Source organism: Bos indicus, chromosome 18 (genome assembly GCF_029378745.1).
Source record: "Bos indicus isolate NIAB-ARS_2022 breed Sahiwal x Tharparkar chromosome 18, NIAB-ARS_B.indTharparkar_mat_pri_1.0, whole genome shotgun sequence".
In the NCBI taxonomy this organism is placed as follows: Eukaryota; Metazoa; Chordata; class Mammalia; order Artiodactyla; family Bovidae; genus Bos; species Bos indicus.
The window spans coordinates 46,009,689-46,029,351 of record NC_091777.1 but is presented as its reverse complement, the minus strand read 5'-3'; the positions used below and the strand labels follow the sequence as shown (position 1 = coordinate 46,029,351).

The following is a 19,663-nucleotide window of genomic DNA, read 5'->3' as shown; positions in this document are numbered from 1 at the left end:
TGCCAGCCGAAGATCTGTCATTCAAAACTTTGCTGCCACTCTGCTCGGCTTGTACTGCTCTTGAGTATTTAGCTTCCACTTGTCCAGGACTGTATTTCCTAAAATACCCTGTATCCGAGCTGTCACAACATGAGCTGAACGGGGACCAATTGCACTTCCCGGAAGTTCGTGGGGTCACGTCGTCGCTCGGACACTGACTACCGCGGTGATGTGCATTACATGTCCTCGAAGGACTCAGGATTATCGGATTCAAGTGAGGGTTTTGAGGATAAACACCCTCAATCGTGGGAAAAACCACTCCTCTGACCCTCCTTTGTCTTTGAGACTTTGCCCAGCCCACCCACACGGGCTCTGGACAGATGTATCAAGGCCAGAGCATTCTACTCTTGGTATTAACTTGGGTTGTTGCCTTTATTTTCTTTTTAAATTAAATTCATTTTACCTGTTTTCTTTTAATTATAAATAGCACGAGAGAATTTTCTCATGCTTTTTATGAAATTCTTTGCCTTTTCTCCTGCTTGGGATTGTTGAGCAGATTGAATCTGTTAAGTGGCATCTTCCCGTCCTCAGAAAAATTTCCTTCTCCATATATTGGGCTCTTCTCCATTCTTTCTCCTCTTCTTGTGAATTCCAGTTAGTTGTTAGGTAGATTTTCCCACTCTATTTTCCTCTAATTTCCATTTTTCTGTCTCTGTATTGCAGTCTGAATGATTTATTATTTATCTAACATTTATAATTCCCTTTCCAGTGGATTTTTTGTTCTCAATTTTCCAAAAATTTTTGTAACACAGTAGGCACAGTTGATTCATAATATGATAATACCAATATTGAAGATATGTGTTTTAAGTCACTTCGGTCGTGTCTGACTCTTTGCAACCTTATGGACTGTAGCTCACCAGGCTCCTCTGTCCATGGGATTCTCTAGGCAAGAATACTGGAGTGGGTTGCCATGCCTTCCTCCAGGGGATCTTTCTGACCCAGGGATCAAACTTGCATCTTTATGTCTCCTGGCAGGTGCATTCGTTACCACTAGAACCATCTAGGAAATCTGAAGATCTTAGGAATCTTTGTAAAATTTTAAATTTATGTACTCAGTTCATGCTGTTTCCTTTTTTGGTTGGTTACTTTTGTGTGCCACTTAGTCCCTGAAAAGAGATTTTACTGGTCTCCCCAGTATCCTTGAATGAAAGTGACTCTCTTTTCTACAGATTATATAGTTTGATTTTCAGACAAGATCTGGGATTACTACCACTCTGGAAACACTTTAAAACATAAAGTCTCTACTCAGTCCTTTCAGAAAATCTTACATAGGAATTCATTGTTGCTGCTTTTCCTTACAAGTTTTTTGGAAGAATTGTGAAGACTTCTCATTATGGGTCCTCAGATATTTGAGACATAAGTTCATGGGGAAGCAGGGTTAACATTAAAGGACTAGATGTGATTAGGGAGCAGAGGTGAGAAGAACTTTATATGTAGGGCTAGTCCTTCTGATTCAATAGCAATTTATGACCAGTACTTAAAAGAACAAATTACTTCAAAGCTAAACTGCTAAAGTGTGAATGCTACATGGTTTGAATTTTTGATAGGAAGGATAGAGGCACTCTGATGAGTAGAGACTAAGGAGGAGAAATTCAGGGGCAGATGGAGTGGGGACTTAGGCATAGGTAAACCAGTTTAAAACAAATAATGCCAGTCACTTGAGAAAGAAAATGGGGCTGAGAGAGATCAATAAGGAAACAGGAAAACACTTCACATGCCATACTGAACCCATTCCCTTCTACTAACCCTAAGTTGCCTTTATTCCCTTTTATATTAGGCAATATTTACAATAAATTATTTTGCTATTAGAATTTATCTATTTAAGGGCACATTTTAGAATATGAACTGGGAGAAGAAAAAGTTCTGCTCCCTTCCATTTTTCTTGCTCACAAAGATACACATGTTAATTCAGTGCTCACATTTATGCAACATTAAGCCTTTAAACGGTGGCTCAGCTGGTAAAGAATCCGCCTGCAGTGTGAAGACGTCGGTCCCATCCCTGGGTTGGGAAAATCCTTTAGAAAAGGGAACGGCTACCCACTCCAGTATTCTGGCCTGGAGAATTCCATGGACTGTATATTCATGGGGTCACAAAGAATCGAACATGACTGAGCGACTTTCACTTTCAAGCCTTTAAACAGGCTTCCCAGATGGCACTCAGTGGTTAAAGAACCCTCCTGCCAATGCAGGAGACACAAGAGTTGTGGTTTTGATTACTGAGTCAGGAAGATCCCCAGGTGGACAGAATGGCAACGCACTCCAACGCTTTTGCCTGCCTGGAGAATCCCATGGACAGAGGAGTTTGGAGGGGTACAGTCCATGGAGTCACAAAGAGTTGGACACAACTGAAACGATTTAGCACATGCATACCAGCCTTTAAATAAAGACTTTTGCCTAGAGGTTCCTCCTCATACCTCACTGCTGTTCTATCTTGTCTTCTAGATTCTTGCTGTATTTTCACTTTCTCAAATGGGTCATTTCTCCCAGTCTTTCTACAGGTGCCATCTAGTCCCTCTATATACCATCCTGTTTTAATTATTCACCCAACACTCACCAGTTTTTGTTTCTCATGGTAATTCACCAGTTTGTTTATTATTTGACAGCAGCACTTGACTGAAACTTACTGAAACAAAGTATAGGTCTCTTTTCAACACTGCATTTCCAACATGAAGATCCATGCTGGAGTACTGAAGGTACTTTATAAGGAAGGAAGGAAGGGAAACAAAGAAAGACAAAGATAGGAAAACATCTTATATGCTTTATCACTTTCCACTCTACCCAGTCTTCCCATCCTCCCTACTCTAAACTGCTTTTACACTTCTGTAGGTTTGTCTATTCTGGGAACTTAATGTAACTGCAATCATTTATTTTCCATTTGTTCCCATACGTTGATCCCTTTTACCAGTTTTATCCTCCCTCCCCACTGTGCCTTCTCCTCTGGTACTACTACTATGTTCTCTAAGTATCTATGTATTTGTTTTTGGTTTTTATTAGTTTTTTTTAATTCCACATATGAGTGAAGTCATAGAATATTTGTCTTTTCTCTGTCTGACACTTTTCACTTAGCATAATACTCCCAGGGTCCATCCATGTTGTTCCAAATGAGAAGATCTCATCTTTATTATAGCTGAGTAGTATTAGTATACCATTATGTGTGTGTGTGTGTGTGTGTATCTTACATCTTCTTTATCCATTCATCCTTTTATAGGTACTTAGACTGTTTCCACAGTCTTGGCTATTGTAAGTAATGCTGCAATGAACATGGGGGTTCATATATTTCTCTGAATAGTGTTCTCACATTCTTTGGATAAATATACATAAGTGAGATAGATGAATCATACAGTAGTACTCTAGTTAACAAAAGAGTTTAAAATGCAGTACTTGTGTGCAATCTCAAAAATGACAACATGCTCTCAGTTCGTTTCCAAGGCAAATCATTCAACATCATGTAATCCAAGTCTATGCCCCAACCACTCATGCCAAACAAGCTGAAGTTGAACAGTTCTAAGAAGACCTACAAGACCTTCTAGAACTAACACCAAAAAAAAAACACAAAAAAAAAAAAAAACGATGTCCTTTTCATCACAGGGGACTGGAATGTGAAAGTCAGAAGAAAAACAGGCAAGTTTGGCCTTGGAGTTCAAAATGAAGCAGATTAAAGGCTAACATAGTTTTGCCAAGAGAGTGCACTGGTCGCAGAAAACACCCACTTCCAACAACACAAGAGATGACTCTACACATGGACATCACTGGATGGTCAATACTGAAATCAGATTGATTATATTCTTTGCAGCAGAAGATGGAGAAGCTCTATACAATCAGCAAAAACAAGACAGGGCCTGAGTGTGACTCCGATCATGAACTCCTTATTACTAAGTTCAGACTTAAATTGAAGAAAGTGGAGAAAACCACTAGGCCATTCAGGTATGACCTAAATCAAATCCTTACAATTATGCGGTAGAAGTGATAAATAGATTCAAGGGTAAACAGAGTGCCTGAAGAGCTATGGAAAGAGGTTTGTAACACTGTATGAAAGCAGTGATCAAAACCATCCCCAATAAAAAGAAATGCAAAAAGATAAGATGGTTGTCTGAGGAGACCTTACAAATAGCTGAGAAAAGAAGAGAAGCAAAAGGCAAATGAGAAAACGGAAGATATACCCATCTGAATCAGTCAGTTCAGGCCCTCAGTTGTGTCTGACTCTTTGTAACTCCATAGACTGAAGCATGCCAGGCTTCTCTGTTCTTCAGAACTCCCAGAGCTTGCTCAGACTCATGTCCATCAAGTCAGTGATGCCATCCAACCATCTCATCTTCTGTCGTCCTGTTCTCCTCCTGCCTTCAATCCTTCCCAGCATCAGGGTCTTTTCCAATGAGTTAGTTCTTCACATCAGGTGGCCAAAGTGTTGGAGCTTCAGCTTCAGCATCAGTCCTTCCAATGAATATTAAGGACTGATTTCCTTTAGGATCAACTGGTTTGATCTTCGTGTAGTGCAAGGGACTCTCAAGAGTCCTCTCCAACACCACAGTTCAAAAGCATCAATTCTTCGGTGCTCAGCTTTCTTTATAGTTTATCTCTCACATCTGTCATGACTACCGGAAAAAACCAAAGCTTTGACTAGATGGACCTTTGTCAGCAAAGTAATGTCTCTGCATTTTAATATGCCATCTAGGTTGGCCATAGCTTTTCTTCCAAGGAGTAAGCATCTTTTAATTTCATAGCTGCTGCAGTCATCATCTGCAGTGATTTTGGAGCCCAATAAAATAAAGTCTGTCACTGTTTCCATTTCCCCATCTATTCCCATGAAGTGATGGGACAAGATCCATAATCTTAGTTTTTTGAATGTTGAGTTTTAAACCAGTTTTTTCACTCTCCTCTTTCACTTTCATCAAGAGGTTCTTTAGTTCCTCTTCACTTTCTACCATAAGTGTGATGTCATCTGCATATCTGAGGTTATTGATATTCTCCCAGCAACCTTGATTCCAGCTTGTACTTCATCCAGCCCGGCATTTCCCATAATGTACTCTGCACATAAGTTAAATAAACAGGGTCACAATATACAGCCTTGATGTACTCCTTAACCAATTTTGAACCAGTCCATTGTTCCATGTCCAGTTCTAACTGTTTCTTCTTGACCTGCATATAGTTTTCTCAGGAGACAGGTAAGGAGGTCTGGTATTCCCATTTCTTTAAGATTTTTCCACAGTTTGTTGTGATCCACACAGTCAAAGGCTTTAGCATAATCAATGAAGCATAAATGTCTAACTCTTTGTGACTCCATGAACTGTAGTCCACCAGGCTCTTCTGTCCATGGAATTCTCTATACAAGGATGTTAGAGTGGGTGGCCATTTCCTTCTCCAGGGGATCTTCCTAACCCAGGGATCAAACCCAGGCCTCCTGCATTGCAGGCAGATTCTTTACCATCTTAGTCACCAGAGGAGCCCACCCATCTGAATGCAGAGTTCCAAAGAATAGTAAGGAGAGATAAGAAAGGCTTCCTAAGTGAACAATGCAAAGAAGTAGAGGAAAACAATAGAATGGGAAAGACTAGAGATCTCTTCAAGAAAATTAGAGATACAAGGGAACATTTCATGCAAAGATGGGCACAATAAAGGACAGAAACAGCATGGACCTACCAGAAGCAGAAGATATTAAGAAGATGTGGCAAGAATACACAGAAGAACTATACAAAAAAGATCTTCATGACCTGGATAACCACAATGGTGTGATCACTCACCTAGAGGCAGACATCCTGGAGTGTGAAGTCAAGTGGGCCTTAGGAAGCATCACTACGAACAAAGCTAGTGGAAGTGATGGAATTCCAGCTGAGCTATTTCAAATCCTAAAAGATGATGCTGTTAAGTGCTGCACTCAGTGTGCTTAGTCACTCAGTTGTGTCTGACTCTTTGCGACCCCATGGACTGTAGCCCATGAGGCTCCTCTGTCCATGGTGGTTCTCCAGGCAAAATACTTGAGTGGGTTGCCATGACTTCCTCCAGGGGATCTTCCCAGCCCAGGGATCAAACCCAGGTATCTCACATTGCAGGCGAATTCTTTACTGGCTGAGCCACGAGGGAAGCCCAAGAAAACTGGAGTGAGTAGCCTATCCCTTCTCCAGGGGATCTTCCTGACCCAAGAATCGAACTGGTGTCTCTTACATTGCAGGTGGGTTCTTTACAAGCTGAGATACCAGGAAAGGCCCTGATCATGCATAACTCATTCATTTTTCATACCTTCTTTTTTTCAATATGCTAGCAAAGTTGGAAAAGTCAGCAGTGATTACTGCTTCCCAGGTGGCTTTCCAGGTGATGCTAGTGGTAAAGAACCCACCTGGCAATGCAGGAGACGTAAGAGTCACAGGTTTGATCCCCAAGTCAGAAAGATACCCTTGAGAAAGAAATAGCAACCCACTCCAGTGTTCTTCACTAGAGAATCCAGTTAACAGAGGTGCCTGGTGGGCTACGGTCCATGGGGTTGCAATGGTTGGACACAACTGAAGCGACTTAACACGTACCCATGCAGTGATCACAGGACTGAAAAAGGTCAGCTTTCATTCCAATCCCAAAGAAGGGCAATGCCAAAGAATGTTCAAAGTATTGTTCAGTTGTACTCATTTTACATGCTAGCAAGGTAATGCACAAAATCCTTCAAGCTAGGCTTCAACAGTATGTTAACTGAGAATTTCCAGATCTACAAGCTGGATTTAGAAAAGGCAGAGTAACCAGAGATCAAATTGCCAGCATCCATTGCATCATAGAAAAGCAAGGGAATTTCATAAAAACATCTACTTCTGCTTCATTGCCTACACTAAGGCCTTTGAGTGTGTAGATCACAGCAAACTATGGAAAATTCTAAAAAATTTCTTAAAACCAGACCACTTTACCTTGCTCCCGAGAAACCTGTATGCAGGTCAAGAGGCAACAGTTAGAACCAGACATGGGACAATGGATGGGTTCAAAATTGGGAAAGGAGAACGTCAAGGCTGCATATTGTCACCCTGCTTATTTAATTTATATGCAGAGTACATCATGTGAAATACCGGGCTGGATGAAGCATAAGCAGGAATTGAGATTGCCAGGAGAAATATCAATTACCTCAGAAATGCAGATGACATCACCTTAATGGCAGAAAGTGAAAAGGAACTAAAGAGCCTCTTGATGAAAGTGAAAGAGGAGAGTGAAAAAGCTGGCCTTAAAACTCAACATTCAAAAAACTAAGATCATGGCATCTGGTCCCACCATTTCAGATGCAAATAGATGGGGAAATGGAAACAGTGACAGACTTTATTTTCTTGGGCTCCAAAACCACTGTGGATTGTGACTGTAGCCATGAAATTTGGAAGAAAAGCTATGACAAACCTAGACAGTGTATTAAAAAGCAGGGCATTACTTTGCCTACAAAGGTGCATATAGTCAAAGCTATGTTTTTTTCTGAAAGTCATCTATAGATGTGAGAGTTGGACCATAGAGAAAGCTGAGCACGAAAGTATTGATGATTTTGACCTGCAGTGTTGGGGACAACTCTTGAGAGTCCCTTGGACTGCAAGGAAATCAAACAAGTTAATCCTAAAGGAAATCAACCCTGAATATTCATTGGAAGGACTGATGGTGAAGCTGAAGTTCCTATACGTTGGCCACCTGATGCAAATAACTGACTCATTGGAAAAGACCCTGATGCTGGGAAAGATTGAGGTCAAGGAGAAAGGCACGACAGAGGATGAGATGGTTGGATGGCATCACTGATTCAATGGACATGAGTTTGAATAAACTGGGAGATGGTGAAGGACAGGGAAGACTGGCGTGCTACAGTCCATGGGGTTGCAAAGACTCAAGACAGGACTAAGTGACTGAACAACAGCAGCAATTTATTCTGAGGAATGTCTGTGCTGTTTTCTATAGTTGCTGGAGCAATTTAAATTCCTACAAAATGTGCTAAAGTGTGCCCTGTTTTCCACATCCTCACCAATACTTGTCATTTCTTGTGTTTCTGGTAATAGTCATTCTGACAGATATGAGGTGATATCTCATTGTGGTTTTGACTTGCATTTTCCTAGTGATTACTGATGCTGAACATCTTTTTATGTGCCTGTTGGCCATCTGTATGTCATCTTTGGAAAAATGTCTAATCAACTCCTCTGCCCAATTTTTGAGTTGTCTTGGGGATTTTATTGTTTTTGAGTTTTATGAGTTATTTATGTATTTTGGATATTAGCCTCTTTTTGGATATATCATTTGCAAATATCTTCTACCATTCAGTAGATTGTCTTATAGTTTTATTTATGGTTTCTTTTCTGTGAGAAAGCTTTTTAGTTTGATGTAGCCCCAGTTGTTTACCCTTTTGCTTTTATTTTCCTTGCCTGAGGAAACATAGAAAAAATATTGCTAAGACCAACTGTAAAAAGAAACATACTGCTTATGTTTCATTTTAGAAGTTTTATGGTTTCAGTCTTTAATCCATTTTGAATTTATTTTTCATATGTTGTAAGAAAGTAGACCAATTTGATTCTTTCACATGGTAGCTGTCCAGTTTTCCTAACACCACTTGTTGAAGAGTCTATCTTTTCCCTATAGTATATTCCTGCTTCTATCATTCATTAATTGCCCTTATAAGTGTGGGTTCATTTCGAGGCTCTTTATCATGTTTCACTGATCTATGTGTCTGTTTTTGTGCCAGGATCATACTGTTTAGATTACTGCAGTATTGTAGTATAGTTGGATATCAGGAAGTTTGATACCTTAAGCTTCTGTCTTTGTAAGATTGTTTTGGCTATTTGAGTTCTTTTGTGTTTCCATACAAATTTTAGAATATTTTCTAGTTCTGTGAAAAATACCATTGGTATTTTGATAGGGTTGCATTATATCTGTATATTGCCTTGGGTAGTATGGAAATTTTAACAATCTCATATCTTCCAATCCATTCAGTTCAGTTCAGTCACTCAGTCGTGTCCAACTCTTTGCGACCCCATGAATTGCAGCACGCCAGGCCTCCCTATCTATCACCAACTCCCGGAGTTCACTCAGACTCATGTCCATCGAGTCGGTGATGCCATCCAGCCATCTCATCCTGTCGTCCCCTTCTCCTCCTGCTCCCAATCCCTCCCAGCATCAGAGTCTTTTCCAATGAGTCAACTCTTCACATGAGGTGGCCAAAGTACTGGAGTTTCAGCTTTAGCATCATTCCTTCCAAAGAACACCCAGGGCTGATCTCCTTCAGAATGGACTGGTTGGATCTCCTTGCAGTCCAAGGGACTCTCAAGAGTCTTCTCCAACACCACAGTTCAAAAGCATCAATTCTTCGGCGCTCAGCTTTCTTCACAGTCCAACTCTCACATCCATACATGACCACTGGAAAAACCATAGCCTTGACTAGATGGACCTTTGTTAGCAAAGTAATGTCTCCATCTGCATTTTTGAATTTCAACAGTGTCTTATTATTTTCTGAGTACATGTATTTTACCTCCTTAGCTATATTTATTCCCAGGTAGTTTATTCTTTTTCATGCAATTGTGAATGGCATTGTTTTTTAAATTTCTCTTTTTGATAGTTCATTATTAGTATATACAAGCACAACATTTATATATATATTAATTTTGAATCCTACAAGCTTACCAAATTAATTGAGAAGTCCTAGTAGTATTTTGGTGGACTATTTAGGATTTTCTATGTATAGTATTGTGTCTACAGTTACAATTTTACTTCTTTGTTTTCAATTTGGAGGCCTTTTATCTATTTTTCTTGTCTGATTGTTATGGCTAGAACTTCCAATACTGTGTTGAATAAAAGTAGTGAGAGTGAGTATCCTTGTCTTGTTTCAGGTTTTAGAGGACGTACTTTCAGATTTTCACCATTGAATATGATGTTAGCTGTGGATTTTTCATATGTGGCCTATATTATGTTGAGGTGTGTGTACTCCAGTGTTCTTACCTGGAGAATTCCAGGGATGGGGGAGCCTGGTGGGCTGCCCTCTATGGGGTTGCACAGAGTCGGACATGACTGAAGCGACTTAGCAGCAGCAGCAGCATGTTTACTCTATATCCACTTTGTTGAGAGCTTTTATCAGAAATTTATGTTGAATTTTGTCAAAAATTTTTTCTGCATCTATTGAAATGATTGTGTGGCTTTTATTCTTCAGTTTGCTAATATGTTGTATCATATTGATTGATCTGTGGATATTGAATCATCCTTGCATCCCTAGGATAAATCCCAGTGATCATGGTGTATGATCCTTTAATATATTATTGGATTCCATTTGTTAATATTTTGTTGAGGATTTTGCTTGTGTGTTCATCAGTGATACTTGCCTGTAATTTTCTCTTTTTTTGGTGATATCTTCATCTAGTTTTGGTATCAGGATGATGCTGGTGTAACAGAATGAATTTGGAGGTGTTCCTCCCTCTGAATTTTTTTGGAATAGTTTAAGAAGGATAGGTGTTAACTATCTTCTAAATGTTTGGTAGAATTCAACTGTGATCTAAACTTCTGTTTGTTGAGAGCTGTTTTATTACTGATTCAGTCTCATTACTGGTAATTGGTTTCTTTCTGATTCAATCTTGGGAAATTGTAGGTTTGTAAGAATTTGTCCATTTCTTCTGGGTTGCCCACTTTATTGGCATATAATTTAAATTTTAGTATCTAAATATAGACATGTATATACCTGTAGTAAACTCTTATGACCCTTTGTATTTCTGTGGTATCACTTGTAATTTCTCATGTTCACTTCTGGTTTTATTTATTTGTGCCCTCTGTTATTTTTTTTATGAGACTGGCTAACGGTTTACCATTTTTTGCTACCTTTTCAACGGATCAACTCTTAGTTTCAATGATCTGTTCTATTGTGGGTTTTTAAAAGTCTCTATTTCATTTATTTCTGCTCTGAGATGTATGATTTCTTTCCTTCTTTAACTCTGTGTTTTGTTTGTTTTTCTTTTTCTAATTCCACCAGATGTAAGTTTAGGCTGTTTATTTGAGATCCTCTTGTTTCCTGATATAAGTTTGTATCATTATAAACTTCCCTCTTGGAACTCCATTTGTTGTGTCTCAAAGATTTTGGATTATTGTGTTTTCATTTTCCTTGTTTCCGGTATTATTTTAATTTCTTCTTTGATTCTTCAGTGACCCATTGGTATTTAGTAGCATACTTTTTAGTGTTCATTTGTGTTTTTTTGCAGTTTTTTTTTTTTTTTAGTTACAGTTGATTTCTTTGGGTTGATCCTGTTTGGACCCTCTGTGCTACCTGGACCTGGATGTCTGTTTCTTTTCCCACGGTAGGGAAGTTTTTGGCTATGATATCTTTACATATGTGCTCTGCCACTTTCTCTCTTTCTTTTCCTTCTGGGACTCCTCTAATGAGAATGTTAGTATGCTTGATGTTGTTCAAGAGGTCTCTTAAACTGTCCTCATTTCTTTTTATTCTCGTTTCATTTTCTGTTCAGCATCACTGATTTACACTTTTCTGTTTTCCAGCTCATTGATCTATTTCTCTATATATTTAGTCTACTGTTTACTCCTTCTGGTGTATTTTTAAAAATATTTATTTGGTCATTCTAGGTCTTACTTGTGGCATGTAGAATCTAGTCCCCTGACCAGGGATTGAACTTGGACCCCCTTCACTGGGACCACAGAGTCTTAGCCCTTGGACACCAGGGAATTTCCAATTCCTTCTAGTGTATTTTTAATATTAGTTGTATTTTTCATCTCTGCTTGGTTCTTCTTTATATTTAACTTTGTTGATGATTTAGTCACTAAGTTGTGTCTAATTCTTGTGACCCCAAGGGCTGTAGCCTCCCAGGTTTCTCTGTTCATGGGATTCCCCAGGCAAGAATACTGGAGTGAGTTGCCATTTCCTTCTCAAGGGGATCTTCCTGACCCAGGGATTGAACCCAGGTCTCCTGTATTGCAGGCAGACTCTTTACCAACTGAGTTACAAGGGAAGCCCCTAACTTTGTTAAAGCCTCCTAACTTCTCACTCTGTTCATCCAACCTTCCCCCCAGTTCTTTAAACACGTTTACCACCATTACTTTGAACTCTCTATCAAGTAGATTACCTAGATCTACTTCAGTAATTTCTTCTAGGGTTTCATCTTCTACCTTCTGTCATTTTGCTGTTTGTTTTCCACATAACTTAAAGAAAACAAAGATGTAATTATCCCTAATTTCCTGCATTACTGTATTCCTTTGTATTTTGTCAATTTTTTTTTAATAGTGAATCATCTACATTCTTGGGATTCCCTGGTGGCTCAAATGGCAAAGAATCTGCCCACAATACAGGAGACCTGGGTTTGATCTTTGGGTTGGGAAGATGTCCTGGAGGAAGGCATAGCAACCCACTCTAGTATTCTTGCCTGGACTCATTTTTGTTATATATATTTTCTAGCTGTTTTGTTGTGGGTACTATGGGATTACATTTAACATACTAAAGTCATTAAATTCTAATTTGAATTTATCCAGCTTAACCAATAACATACAAGACTCTTCTCCTTTAAAACTTCATCCCACATCTGGTATTTGGTATCACAAGATTACATCTTTATACATTGTGTGACTAAAAATATAAACTAATAACTATTTAAAGTACACTAGTATCTTAAGATATGTAGAATACAAAAGGCAGTGTTATAAACCAAAGTTATAATAGTACTAGTTTTAGTCAAAAAATTTAAAAAGTGATGTAGAAAACAAAAAGTGGAGTTAGACATTGCTATTATAGTAATACTAGACTTTATAATTTCCCATGTATTTACCTTTATTGTGATCTTTATTTTTTCATGTGGCTTCAAGTTACTGTCTAATTTCCCTTTATTTCACATGTGGGATTGCCTTGAACATTTCTCACAGGACAGGTCTAGTAACAGGCTCCCACAGTTTTGTCTTATGTAGGAAGATCTTATTTCCTTGCTCACTTTCGAAGGAACATTTTGCTGAATAGAGGATTCTTGGTTGATGGTGTGGGAGTATTGTTAGTTTGTTTTGTTTTGGTACTTCAGTGTATTGGTTCACTGTCTTCTGGCGCTCAAAATTTCTAAAGAGAAATAGGCTGATGATACTATTGTTGATCCCTCGCATGTGATAAGTTAAAATTCCCTCTTTTGTCTTTGACTTTCACAAGTTTTCTTATATACTGTATCTTGTAATGGGTCTCCTTCCTTTATCTTACTTGAAGTTTGTTGAACTCCTGGGATATTTATATTTATGTCTTTCATCAAATAAGGGAATATTTCAGCCACTGTTTCTTCAGATATTCTCTGCACCCCTCTCTCTCTCTCTTTTTCAGGGAATCCCACAATGTGTGTTAGTGTTCTTAGTGGTAACTGACAGTTCTCTTTGACTCTTTTTTTCCCTCATAGTTTTGTTGTTGTTGTTGAACCCTGGACATTTAAAATCTCATAATCTGGTAATGCTGGAATCATACTCTCCCCTTTTGTCAGAGCTTGTTGTTTTTGTTTATTTTATTTTGATTCTTTAGGCTATCTCTGTGGATAGGATCACCTGAGGTTTTAAACTTTCAGTCTTCTCAGGTCTTTACTGGACCTGTACTTTTCCCCCATCACATACAATCACTTACTAATTTTTCCCAAACATGAAAGCTGGTTTTCACTGTCCTAATCCTTGATTTCTAGCTCCCAAAATGAGAAAGTAAGAAACATAAGGAGAATGAGACTGGGAGCTGACTGTGGCTCAGATCACAAACTCCTTATTGTCAAATTCAGACTTAAATTGAAAAAAGTAGGAAAACCACTAGACTATTCAGGTATGACATAAATCAACTCCTTTATGATTATACAGTGGAAGTGAGAAATAGACTTAAGGGACTAGATCTGGTAGACAGAATGCCAGATGAACTATGGATGGAGATTCATGACATTCTACAGGAGGCAGGGATCAAGACCATCCCCAAGAAAAAGAAATTCAAAAAAGCAAAACGGCTGTCGGAGGAAGGCTTACAAATAGCTGTGAAAAGAAGAGAAGTGAAAAGCAAAGGAAAGATATACCCATTTGAATGCATAGTTCCAAAGAATAGCAAGGAGAGATAAGAAAGCCTTTTTCAGTGATCAGTGCAAAGAAATAGAGGAAAACAATAGAATGGGAAAGACTAGAGATCTCTTCAAGAAAATTAGAGATACCAAGGGAACATTTCATACAAAGATGGGCACAATAAAGGACAGAAATGGTATGGACCTAACAGAAGCAGAAGATATTAAGAAGAGGTGGCAAGAATACACAGAAGAACTATACAAAAAAGATCTTCATGACCCAGATAATCATGATGGTGTGATCACTCACCTAGGGCCACACATCCTGGAATATGAAGTCAAATGGGCCTCAAGAAGCATCCCTATGAACAAAGCTAGTGGAGGTTGTGGAATTCCAGTTGAGCTATTTCAAATCCTAAAAGATGATGCTATGAAATTGCTGCACTCAATATGCCAGCAAATTTGGAAAACTCAGCAGTGGCCACAGGACTGGAAAAGGTCAGTTTTCTTTCCAATCCCAAAGAAAGGTAATTATAAAGGATGCTCAACCTACCACACAATTGCACTCATCTCACATGCTAGTAAAGTAAAGCTCAAAATTCTCCAAGCCAGGCTTCAACAGTACTTGAACCATGAACTTCCAGATGTTCAAACTGGTTTTAGAGAAGGTGGAGGAACCAAATATCAAATTGCCAACATCTGTCGGATCATCGAAAAAGTAAGAGAGTTTCAGAAAAACATCTATTTCTGCTTTATTGACTATGCCGAAGCCTTTGACTGTGTGGATCACCATAAACTGTGGAAAATTCTGAAAGAGATGGGAATACCAGACCCCCTGACCTGCCTCTTGAGAAATCTATATGCATGTCAGGAAGCAACAGTTAGAACTGGACATGGAACAACAGACTGGCTTCAAATAGGGAAAGGAGTACATCAAGGCTGTATATTGTCACCCTGCTTATTTAACTTATATGCAGAGTACATCATGAGAAATGCTGGGCTGGATGAAGCACATGCTGGAATCAAGATTGCTGGGAGAAATATCGATAATCTCAGACATGCAGATGACACCACTCTTATGGCAGAAAGTGAAGAAGAACTAAAGAGCCTCTTGATGAAAGTGAAAGAGGAGAGTGAAAAAGTTGGTTAAAGCTCAACATTCAGAAAACAATATCATGGCATCTGGTCCCGTCACTTTATGGCAAATAGATGAGGAAACAGTGGAAACAGTGGCTGACTTTATTTTTTGGGCTCCAAAATCACTGCACGTAGTGACTGCAGCCATGAAATTAAAAGATGCTTACTCCTTGGAAGGAAAGTTATGACCAACCTAGACAGCATGTTAGAAAGCAGAGACATTACTTTGCCAACAAAGGTCCATCTAGTCAAGGCTATGGTTTTTCCAGTAATCATGTATGAATGTGAGAGTTGGACTATAAAGAAAGCTGAGTGCCGAAGAACTGATGATTTTGTACTGTGGTGTTGGAGAAGACTCTTGAGTCTCAAGACTCTTGGACTGCAAGGAGGTCCAACCAGTCCATCCTAAAGAAAATCAGTCCTGAATATTCATTGGAAGGACTGATGTTGAAGCTGAAACTCCAATACTTTGGCCACCTGATGTGAAGAACTGACTCACTGGAAAAGACCCTGATGCTGGGAAAGATTGAAGGTGGGAGGAGAAGGGGACGACAGAGGATGAGATGATTGGATGGAATCACTGACTCCATGGACATGAGTTTGAGCAAGTCTGGGACTTGGTGATGGACAGGGAGGCCTGGTGTGCTGCAGTCCATTGGCTCACAAAGAGTCAGACACAACTGAGCTACTGAACTGAAGGTGGAGAAAATGATTCTAGCCCTTTACATCCTCCCAGAAGTCACATCCGCAAGAGTGGGAGGGTATCAACAATGAAGAGAGGTGCAGTAACAATGGCAACACTCTTCAGCTTGTTCCAGGAACACATGTATAGCTGCCTGTCACAGGCCTGGAGGTGGTAGATTGGTAGCAGCTACTGTGTGAGGGCTGAAATTGACTTACATTAACCACAGTTTACTGCTCAAGTTTTCTTGTGGAATTTGCAAGCATTCAGTAGACTACAGAGTTCCAAAATAGTTACATCAGACAGATTCTGCTGAAACTGTTGACTACATGGGCAGGCAGCTAGAATCCTGGTGCTTCCTACTTCATGTACACCTACATAAGCTCTTTTTAAAAGCAGATCATTAATTCATATTTTCTACTTGAAAAATTATTTCCCTTCACTCCTTGACTCAGCGTTTGTTCTACTACCTTTTTGACACCTTCACTTATTCTCTTTTTCCCCATTTTGTCTACCATATTTTACATAATATTTAATTTCATATTTTTTTTCATTTTTCCTGCCTGTTGTTATCAAATAGAATGTAAATATCATGAGGGTAGGTTTCTTTGTGTCTCTTGTTTCCTTTGTCTCCCATATATGGATGAAATTACCAAAAATTACATTATTTATTCACTGAACATTTGTTCAGTTCAGTTCAGTTGCTCAGTTGTGTCCGACTCTTTGCGACCCCATGAATCGCAGCACGCCAGGCCTCCCTGTCCATCATCAACTCCCGGAGTTCACTGAGACTCACGTCCATCAAGTCAGTGATGCCATCCAGGCATCTCATCCTCTGTCGTCCCCTTCTCCTCTTGCCCCCAATCCCTCCCAGCATCAGAGTCTTTTCCAATGAGTCAACCCTTCACATGAGGTGGCCAAAGTACTGGAGTTTCAGCTTTAGCATCATTCCTTCCAAAGAACACCCAGGGCTGATCTCCTTCAGAATGGACTGGTTGGATCTCTTTGCAGTCCAAGGGACTCTCAAGAGTCTTCTCCAACACCACAGTTCAAAAGCATCCATTCTTCGGTGCTCAGCCTTCTTCACAGTCCAACTCTCACATCCATACATGACCACAGGAAAAACCATAGCCTTGACTAGACGAACCTTTGTTGGCAAAGTAATGTCTCTGCTTTTGAATATGCTATCTAGGTTGGTCATAACTTTCCTTCCAAGGAGTAAGCGTCTTTTAGAGCAGTGACTAAACATAACAGTCCCCTCCCTTCATTTTCACTGTTCTAGAAAATCTTTACAAATTTCCTCTTTACCACTTTCTTCTAGTGGGTTTTGCCTCAATGTGTTAAGAATAAAAAAAGGCAGATCATTTGAAGAGAAATCCTCAGGTGTGGTAAAATTTGAAGCATAGCACATGCTACTTCTCATAATATTAATCCTCACGCTTCTGTTTCTTATGTTCAAAGTTTCTTAAAATGTTAACTTTTTTTCACTTGTCACAGTGTGCTTTCACAGGGGGTATTTCTGCCTCTATCTTTAAATAAATACTTAATTATCATTAATGACTTTCAGGAATTTAAATAATTTACACGTGTGTTTTGGCAATTTTCTCTGTGCAGATATTACTGTTTCTGAAATTACAGGTAAAGTGATAATCACTTCTTAATAAGGAATTGAGATACTGGAGTCACAAATATTTGTCTCAGTTTTCAGAGACCCCTTTGGCATACTTGCAGGGGTTGTGATAGCTTCTTTCCTGGCAGGAAATGGCATTTTGCAAGTGGTTTCACTTTCCAGATTCCTAAAAGAAATTTAATATGTTTTAGGACCTGGATAGAAGGCAGGAGGAGAAGGGGACAACAGAGGATGAGGTGGCTGGATGGCATCACTGACTCAATGGACATGAGTTTGAGCAAGCTCTGGGAGATGGTGACGGACAGGCAAGGCTGGCATGCTGCAGTCCATGGGGTCACAAAGCATTGGACTGAGCAGCAGCAAAGGATGTGGATAACAAAATAGCACCTGGGTAAAACAATGTTGCTAGCTGGGTGGGACACATTACTGTTTATACCAACAGGACAGGCAACCAGAGGCAACAAGAAGCAGAGTGCCACCCATGTTCACCAGCTTCAGGGCCTCTGAAAGTCCTCCCCTCCCCTCCATCTTTCTATCTCTGCTGGAGTCTTTTCTTTCTTATCCCTAACAAAGCATTCTGAAATTTACAAAACTGCCAAATAAAAATTGTCACTAGCTACCGGCCTCTCAAAGAATAGGTCACAGCCACTGTAGTTGCTGACTTTCATCACATCTTGAACAGAGTTCAGGGCAGAGATCAGGGATGAGGCACACTCTGGGAAAAACTGGCAGAACAGGCTTTCAGATCGATATTTTCTTTTGTGTCATATTTAGCTTTATTTATTTGGCTGTGCTGGGGCTTAGTTGGGCATGCGGGATCTTCGGTCTTCGTTGTGGCATGTGCTGTGCTGTGCTTGGTCGCTCAATCGTGTCCGACTCTTGGCCATCCCGTCAGACTCTTCTGTCCATGGGGAGTCTCCAGGCAAGAATAATGGAGTGGGTTGCCATGACCTCCTCCAGGGGATCTTACTGACCCAGAGATTGAACCCGCATCTCCTGCATTGCAGTCGGGAAGATCTGTTGGAGAAGGGATAGGTTACCCACTGCAGTATTTTTGGGCTTCCCTTGTGGCTCAGCAGGTAAAGAATCCGCCTGAAATGTTTAAAGTCATCTGTGAGAGGTGGTGGATAAATCTGGTTGCGTCCCCTTTAAGAAGATGCGAGGCCCCGCCCCTTCCTAAAAGCCTCTGGCCACCTTTTCTCAGCCCCCAAGCCGGGGTTCCCAGGGGTCTCCAGAGAGCTTGGATAGGTAGCAGCGTGCAGAAAAGAAACTAGATTGCCCAGAAGTCTGTGCTAGGAGGAAGCGGTGAGAATTGGGCCAATAGGGATCATAAATCGGGCATTTCCTGCGATGTTTTCCCGGACTTCTGGCGTCCCTGGCGTGTCTTTTTCAAACGTGGTTGTCTTGCGCTTCCCGACTTTCCTGACCAGGTGACTTTTCAGAACTTTCCAGAGAAGCACCTTGAAGAGACAGGAGCCACCTCTGCGCTTTGGGAGACCTTGGGAGGGAGGGGTTCGAGAGAGCCCACGGAACCGGTCTCGGTCGCTGACTCTCTTGGCCCCGCTTCGCACAGGGAATTCGAGGAGGGCACGGCGCTGGCCCTCATGGACCCAGTGCTGGTACGTAGTGGGTGCCCGGTGTCCTTACCTACTCGGGTCACTACCTTCATTGTCTGGCGCCCCATGTGGGAGACGGTGGTATGCGGGGGGGAGGGTCTTCACTTTGTCCCCTCTGCCGTTGGATCTGGGGGCTCTGGCATGGGGTCACTCGCAGCCTACAATATGAAATCCAGGATGGAGCTTACGTGGAGAGGGTCTCATTTCTGGCAATACCCGGTTTGCGGCATGCAAGGAGGAAATGTGGCTTCTCAGAATCTCCAGTACGCTCGATACACGTGGACCTTCCCGCTGCCCGCTCGCCAGAACGTGGGCTGCTGAGTGCGGAAACCTTAGTGTGGATTCCAGGTATCGCCCATCCCAGGGCTGTGCCCTTGCCTGAGTACCATCGCTGAGCTTGGCCTCCACTTCCTTGGGTACAAAATGGGAGTGTTTACAGTGGCTCCCTCTCGGTGTCGGTAGATGGGGAGGCTACTTGCATGGTTTGTTCCTGTCCCCCAGCACTGCCGAGGGAGCATCGTTCTGTATTGTGTTGTTACGGAGGTGCGTTTCTGGGCAGATCTTCGGGACTTACCCCAAGAAGAATCTG

At 40.6% G+C, this 19,663-nt stretch overlaps 1 long non-coding RNA gene across 1 annotated transcript in view; it reads left to right on the top strand.

Annotated features, from left to right (window-relative positions):
- The first annotated feature begins 210 nt into the window (after positions 1-210).
- Positions 211-19,663, top strand: part of LOC139177290 (uncharacterized) — a 28,261-nt gene continuing 8,808 nt past the window's right edge. Inside the window, exon 1 of the long non-coding RNA XR_011561783.1 lies at positions 211-19,077. This is a non-coding gene — a long non-coding RNA (uncharacterized lncRNA). The remainder of the gene's footprint in view (positions 19,078-19,663) is intronic.